Below are 8110 nucleotides of genomic sequence, written 5' to 3'. Positions count from 1 at the left end.
CCAGTACCATGCAGTTTTTATCACAATTGCTCTGTAGTACAGCTTAAGGTCAGGCATGGTGATTCCACTAGAGGTTCTTTTATTGTTGAGATTGGTTTTTGCTATCCTAGGTTGTTTATTATTCCAGATGAATTTGCAAATTGCCCTTTCTAACTCAGTGTAGAATTGGGTTGGAATTTTGATGGGGATTGCATTGAAACTGTAGATTGTTTTTGGCAGGGTGGCCATTTTGTCTTTTTTCTAAATATCAGAAAAACCAATATGTAAGTTTGAATCCAAAATTTTTAAAAAAGAAACTACATATAGTTTTATGATGTTGCAAGTTAAGTTCACCAGAGATACCATCACACAGACATTCTTAAAGCTAAAAAGAGAGTCTTTTGCTAGCCAGCAACTGCATGAAGAATTTGCCCAAATCACACATCCCTAAGCCTCACAGCCCTTTGTTTTTCATGCACAAAAACCACATTCTAGTTGTCACACTTCAGTTAGCAAGAAGCAGAACTACAGAAGCCAAAAGGCAAGGCTAGTATGTTTTCCTACTCACTAAGTTACTTCTTGATTAAAGCTTCGATTCTGCAGTCTGTGTACTATCTACTAACCTCTCAGTGGCCTTCTATATTCTCGGCATGCAAAACAGAGAACTAAAAAGCATCACACTGCTCTTAACCCCAAACCCACCCACCTTCTTCATGTTCATTTCCCTGCTTAGAGAACATAAGTAAAAATCCAATTGTCCTGGATAAGCAGATGATACTGTCTCCAAATTCAAACCCCACTATTCAGAGAAAACTGCCCTTCCAATGAACCCACACCTTCCCATTCCAGGAGGAGTCTGTGGCACATTCCATCCTAGAGGCCATTTAATATAACTTCCATTTTCAACCATTGTCATAGTTACGGTTCATACTGCTGCAACAAAACACCCAAAAGCAAGTTATGGATGAAAGACATTATTCAACTTACATTTCCAGATCATAGTCCATTATTGGTGGAAAGTAGGACAGAAACTCTAGCAGGACAGGAACCTGGAAGCAGGAACTGATATAGAGAGCATTAAGAGATGCTATTTCCTGGCTTGTCTCCCATGGCTTGCTCACCCTGCTTTCTTATAAAATTCAGGACCAGGAGCCCAGGAATGGCACTGCCCACCATAGGCTGGCTACTGCTGGATCTCCTGGAAGCATTTTCTCAACTGAGGCTTTCTCCTCTCTAATGACTCTAACTGGTGTTAAGTTGATATAGAAAACCAGCTGTACAACAATAGTCCTGATCACGCTGTTCTGTGAAGATTTATTTCCTTAAGCTACTCTCTCAAGAGAAGCTACATCACTAATATGCTCACAGCCAGACCTGAAGAGTCTGAGGCCAGAGAGGTCTGCAATCAAGGAAGAGTTTGTACAGGAGGCAGCACACACGGAAAGGTCTGAACTTGGTAAGTTCCACTTAAAAACCTGCCCTTCATCCTTTACTGTTAAAGATTAGCCTGTATCAGACTTCCAGTTGGAGAATGATGAAATCTCTTTTGCCCATCTTCCAGCTGTCCCAAATATCCTGGAACCTCTACTTTCTCATTCAGGAATCATATAATCTTTTTTCTCCCCATGCAAGAGAAAGAGCTGAGACAAGTCTGCGTCTTCCAGGATAACAGACCTTTCCATTCCTATTGCTTTGTTTATATTAGTTTGGGGAAATCTGGTGTGAGTGAAGACAGTAAGCAATCAAAGACCCAAAGTCATTAAACTGGGCCTCTGTCTAAATCCTAAATGAAAAACACAGTTAGCTCCAGCTGCACGTTGCTCTCTTTGTTGCTCTTAACTTAAAAGTGTGAGTTCTGTACCATTTGAATGCAGTGGCTGGCATTTCTGTAACTACTGTACAACTTTAAAAATATCACCAGCATCTTAGCATGTCCAGATTTATCATCTATGTCTCTAAATGAACAAGAGAAAAAAAATACATTCATCAATGCCCCCAGACCAAGAAATACAATTGTATTGGAGGGACAATTAAACAGATATTCTTAGAGAAGATCTGGAAGGACTTACTGAATCATGGATGATAGTGCATAAAACACAGGAGACCAAAGGTAAACCTAAGACAAATGTCAAAAGTTGACAGTGTGTGTTTTGCACTTGACTCCTAGACACTTGTACAGATTGCTTAATGTTACGAAATGTATTTGGGATACTTTGAAAGTATTACTCACTGTATAGTTTAAAGTGACTTTGCAGTTAATATAAACCTATTGATATATTAATTGATGGTTTTCCCTTATAAATTTATTTATAAAATTTTTATTGTGTGCATCCATTATAACAAGGGCACTTCATTCAACTACATACTGTATATTAAGTGTAAGATTTTTGGAAGGTAACTCTGAATTTGCTTCAAAGAGAGATTTCACAGTCACATTTTTTTTATGTGTAGGGGTGGACACATGGAGGACAAAAATTGAAATCATATGTCTTTCTTGGTCAAACCCCACCATATTTTATTGAAATAAGGTCTCTTACTTAAACTGGAGCTTGCCAGTTGGATATACTGGCTGGTCAGAAGTCCTGAGAGTTTGCCCGTTTCTCCCCCACCCCGGCCCCTGCACCCCGATGCTGGAATTTAAGGTGCTTGATGACATCCCTGGCTTTTTTACATGGCTTATAGGGACCAAACTCAAGTCCTTGTCCTTGCTTAGCAAAATTTCACATCGCCCCCCTTTTTTTTTTCTTATGTGTAAAGGTGTGTGCATGGAGGCATGCACCTTAGCAATGGAGCCATTTCCACAAGCATTAACCTTGCTTTTCAAACTAGAAAATCCAGCTCTCTAGAGCTGACAATTTCAGGTTCCATCTGTCACTGGAGCTCAGTGTTTGTTGCTCCTTGATGGGATTCATGTACCTCCACACAGCTATTCCCAGCTTCTGTCACCGTTTTGCACTTCTCAATACTTGATCTTGCTAGCTCTATTCTAACATCCCTGTGCTGGGGAAGACAGAATGACTGATTAAACTTCATGAAAGCGCTTGCCACAACACAGCACAGGCCAAAGCCTGGACACAGAGATATAGGTTCTGGAAAGAACAAAGTTTTCATTCATTCATCCACCCACAACTATATTATTTGAATTCCTGATTTATTTACTCTCTCATCCACCAATGTATCCTAGTAGTCTGTTCTGTGGGACCTTGGAACTGGCCAGTGGGAATCCAGAGCACATAGGTAGCAATGGCTTGTGTATTGAAAGAGTTTTCAATGCACTAGTCAAATTAACACATTTAAAACTTTAAACTGCACATTGAAAAACTGTGGCAAAAGTGTCTACAAAGTCAAAGAATGTTAGAGTTCGAGGTGGGCTAAGTCAGAGGGACTAGAGGAGATTTTCTAAGAGACTACAGATGACAAATGAGTTAGGATACATATGGACACAGAGAGAAGTGAGCAGATTCCTGGAAGAGTAAGAGATGTATATGAAAGTGAGTCTAAGACACTAATTGAGAATCAGCAGTGCAGAGATAGAGATATTTAAAAGAAACACACAGAAGACTGGGACTGAAGGAGGAGTAGCAATAGGATTCTGGCTTGCCAGGTCCTGCAGTCTTGACAAATGTCGTATGTGTCATCTTTGCCTAGGTACCATGAGAGTTCATTGATAGCTTTGTAGCAGTTAGTAAGAAGAGCACAGGCTGTCAAGATTATTTGATACATTTTAATTTATTTTTCAGCCTAGTCAGTAGAGAAAGCATAATCTATAGATGGAGGTAGGTAGGAGACGGTACAGGGTAAAAATCCTGGGATCTTGTTCTCAGGCAGGGAGGCTTTGTGGGAATTTAATCAAAGCACTCAAAAGTAGGCATCTGTTGTGGTTTGAATGTGACCCATCTTTGGCTCTGTATATTTGAACACTTAGCCTCCAGATAACGGTGCTGTTTTGGAGTGTAGAGGGTTCTTTTCCTGTCAAAAGCAACGTAAGGAGAACAAAAGGTTTATTTTAGTCCAGTGCATGATGGGAGGGAAATCACGGTGATAAGAGTTTGAGGTCACGTTGTATCTGCAGTCATGAAGCAGAGGGAGATGAATGTAGTATTCAGCTCGTGTTCTCCGGTTTTCTTCAGTCCAGAACTTTAACCCAAAGAATGCTGGGCACTGCTAGCCACAGTTAAGATGAGTCTTTCTGCTTTAATTAATCTAACCAAGATAAGCCTTCACAGGTTTGTCTAGGAACTACTATAAATAGATAATCCATCACTGCTCCAGGGACCATATCTCCTAGGCGATGCTAGAGCCTGTCAAGTTGACAATCAATATCAACGATAATAGGGAACTTGTGGAACTTTCATGACTTCAAACCATCTAGCTGGCTGACCATATCCATTGTCTGCAGGCTGTCCTAGCTCTGCTATAACGCTTCGTTTCGCAGGCCATCGATATGTTAATAAGTTATACACAAGCCACCGATACCCAAGCACTCATAGCTCCCCTGACATAACGAACTATTCTCTCTAAATTTTGAACCAAAAGAAGTATTTCTTTATTCCTTATGTTGATTTGTCAAAGAATCTTCATCACAGTGGCAAGGAAAGTAATGTGCCAGTCATCAGGATGGAGAGAACAAATAATTAGCAAGGCTGGACGATAAGAAGTCATGGCTCAAAAAGCAAAGCTTATGGGAAAACATGCAAAATTATAATAGAGAGAGAGAAACTCAAACCATGGTGTTAAGTGGTTAAAACCTGGGAATACAGTGAACTGCTTAAGAAAGCGAGACATGCATGAGATCAACAGGAGTGCCAGGTGGAAGCTAGATTATCTATACAGCATAAAGAACACAGCAGTCTATATTAGCTCCTACTCTAGCTGAGAGTTTTTTTATATGACTCTGACTAGGAAAGGAATCACCTAGGAATGCTGGCTTACTCAGAAATCTCAAAGCAACAACCTGCAGTACCAAAGAGGACCTAACAGCATCCACAACACTGTTAATATTTCCAGGTCCATAGCTGAGAACGAGATGCTAATGGGAAAAGCTCTGCAGAGAGGCCCTATTAACACGGGCAATCACACGCTTTAGATGCTTCAAACCATCAGCAAGGAAGAGAAAGGAAATTATAAGGCTGAATTAAGGATATCTCGAGAGAGGAATGAAAATAATGAAATCTATGTTGACTATGAACCCAAACCAATTAACTCTGTAACAGTGCAGCAGATGATAAATTCTACTAATGTGCTTTAAAACAGAAAGGGAGAAAAACACTAAAGTTATTCCTTAGCACTTAAACAAAGAGACCATGGAAAAATAAGTTACCTTATTTATGCTCTGTCAGATTGTAATCTGATACCTGTGAAAAAGAGTCTCTTACATCTCAGGTCTCTAATGCATTCTGGAGGGTCCCCGCAACCTCCTATTTCCCGAGGTTTTCTTTTTTTATTATTATTATTTTCTTATACCCCCCCCCGCCCCTGCTCCCCTACCCACCCACTCCCACTAATTGGCCCAGGCCTTCCCTTGTGCTGGGTCATATAAAGTTTGTAAGACCGAGGGGCCTCTCTTCCCAGTGATGGCTGATTAGGCCATCTTCTGCTACATATGCAGATAGAGACACTGTTTCCATTCTTTCTGTTGGCCCTCTGGGCTTCAGTACTTTTCCCTCACCCAATACCAGATCAGGTTTCCCTCTCCCCCACATTACACCCACCCCAACGCCATCCACTTTCCCTTCCATGTCCCTCCCTCCCTCCCCACTTGTGACTGCTTTTTTCTCTCTCCCAAGTGGGACTGAGGCATCCTCCCTTGGGCACTTAAATTTGTTCTGTACTTTTTTTTTTTTTGGCTAATATCCACTTATTAGTGAGTACATAATACCATGTACATCCTTTTGGGTGTGAATTACCTCACTCAGGATGATATTTTCTAGCTCCATCCATTTGCCTGCAAAACTCAGGATGTCCTAGAGCTTAAAATGAGTAGTATTCCATTGTGCAAATGAACCACATTTTTTGTATCCATTCTTCTGTCATGTGACATCTAGGCTGATTCCAGCTTCTGGCTATCACAAATAAGGCTGCTATGAACATAGTGGAACTGGTGCCCCCATGGTATGGTATAGCTGGATCTTCAGGTAGATCTATTTCCAATTTTCTGAGGAAGCACCCGATTGATTTCCAGAGTGGTTGTACCAGTTTGCAATTCTACCACTGATGGAGGAGTGTTCCTCTCCAACATGTGTTGTCACCTGTCTTAGTCAGGGTTTCTAATCCTGCACAAACATCATGACCAAGAAGCAAGTTGGGTAGGAAAGGGTTTATTCCACTTATATTTCCATACTGCTGTTCATCACTAAGGAAGTCAGGACTGGAACTCAAGCAGGTCAGGTAGTAGGAGCTGATGCAGAAGCCATGGAGGGATGTTTTTTACTGGCTTGCTTCTATTGGCTTGCTCAGCCTGCTCTCTTATAGAACCAAGACTACCAGTCCAGAGATGGCACCACCCACAAGGGGACCTCCCACCCTGATCACTAATTGAGAAAATGCCTTACAGCTGGATATCCTGGAGGCATTTCCCCAACTGAAGCTCCTTTCTCTATGATAACTCTGGCCTGTGTCAAGTTGACACAAAACTAGCCAGTACATCACCTGAGTTTTTGATCTTAACCATTCTGATTGGCATAAGGTGGAATCTCAGGGTCGTTTTGATTTGCATTTCTCTGATCACTAAGGACTCTAAACATTTCTTTAGGTGCTTCTCAGCCATTCAAGATTTTGCAGCTGTGAATTCTCTATTTAGTTCTATACCCCATTTTTTGATTGGGTTGTTTGGTTTTTTGGTGATTAACTTCTTGAGTTCTTTATATATTTTTGATATTAGCCCTCTATCAGATGTGGGGTTAGTGAAGATTTTTTTCCCCAATCTATAGGTTGCCAATTTGTTTTATTGACTATGTCCTTTGCCTTACAGAAGCTTTCCAGTTTCATGAGGTCCCACTTACCAATTATTGATCTTAGAGCATAAGCCATTGGAGTTCTGTTTAGAAAATTTTCCCCTGTGCCAATGAGTTCAAAGCTGTTTCCCACTTTCTCTTCTATTAGAGTCAGTGTATCTGGATTTATGTTGAGGTCCTTGATCCACTTGGTCTTGAGCTTTGTACAAGGTGACAAATATGGCTCTATTTTCATTCTTCTTCATACAGACAGCCAGTTAGACCAGCACCATTTATTGAAGATGCTTTCTTTTTTTCCCATTGTATATTTTTGGCATCTTTGTCAAAGATCAAGTGACAGTAATTGTGTGGTTTTATTTCTGGGTCTTCAATTCTATTCCATTGATCAACATGTCTGTCTCTGTACCAATACCATGCTGTATTTATCACTATCCCTCTGTAGTAAAGCTTGAGGTCAGGAATGGTGATGCTATTCTGGGTTTTTTTGCCTTTCCAGATGAATTCGAGAATTTCTCTTTCCATGTCTTTGAAGAATTGTGTTGGGATTTTGATGGGGATTGCACTGAATCTATAGATTGCCTTTGGTAGGATGGCCATTTTTACTATGTTAATTCTGCCAATCCATGACCATGGGAGATCTCTCCATTTTCTGAGATCTTCAATTTCTTTCTTGAGAGACTTGAAGTTATTGTCATACAGGTCTTTCACCTGTTTAGTTAGAGTTACTCCAAGATATTTGATATTTGGGTCCATTGTGAAGGGAGTTGTCTCCCTAATTTCTTTCTCAGTCTGTTTATCCTTTGTATAAAGGAAAGCTATTGATTTATTTGAGGTAATTTTATATCTAGCCACTTTGCTGAAGTTGTTTACCAGCTGGAGAACTTCTTTGGTAGAATTTTGGGGTGTCTCTTATGTATACTATCATATCGTCTGCAAAGAGTGATATCTTTATTTCTTCTTTACCAATTTGTATCCCCTTGATTGCTTTTTGTTGTCTTATTATTCTAACTGACACTTCAAGTACTATATTGAATAGATATGTGGAGAGTGGACATCCTTGTCTTATCTCCGATTTCAGTGAGATTGCTTCAAGTATGTCTCCATTTAATTTGATATTGGCTGTTGGTTTGCAGTAAATTGCTTTTATTATGTTTAGGTATGGGCCTTGAATTCCTGAT

Source organism: Mus pahari, chromosome 5, assembly GCF_900095145.1.
Source record: "Mus pahari chromosome 5, PAHARI_EIJ_v1.1, whole genome shotgun sequence".
NCBI classification, from domain to species: domain Eukaryota; kingdom Metazoa; phylum Chordata; class Mammalia; order Rodentia; family Muridae; genus Mus; species Mus pahari.
Note: the sequence above shows the minus strand (reverse complement) of the source record.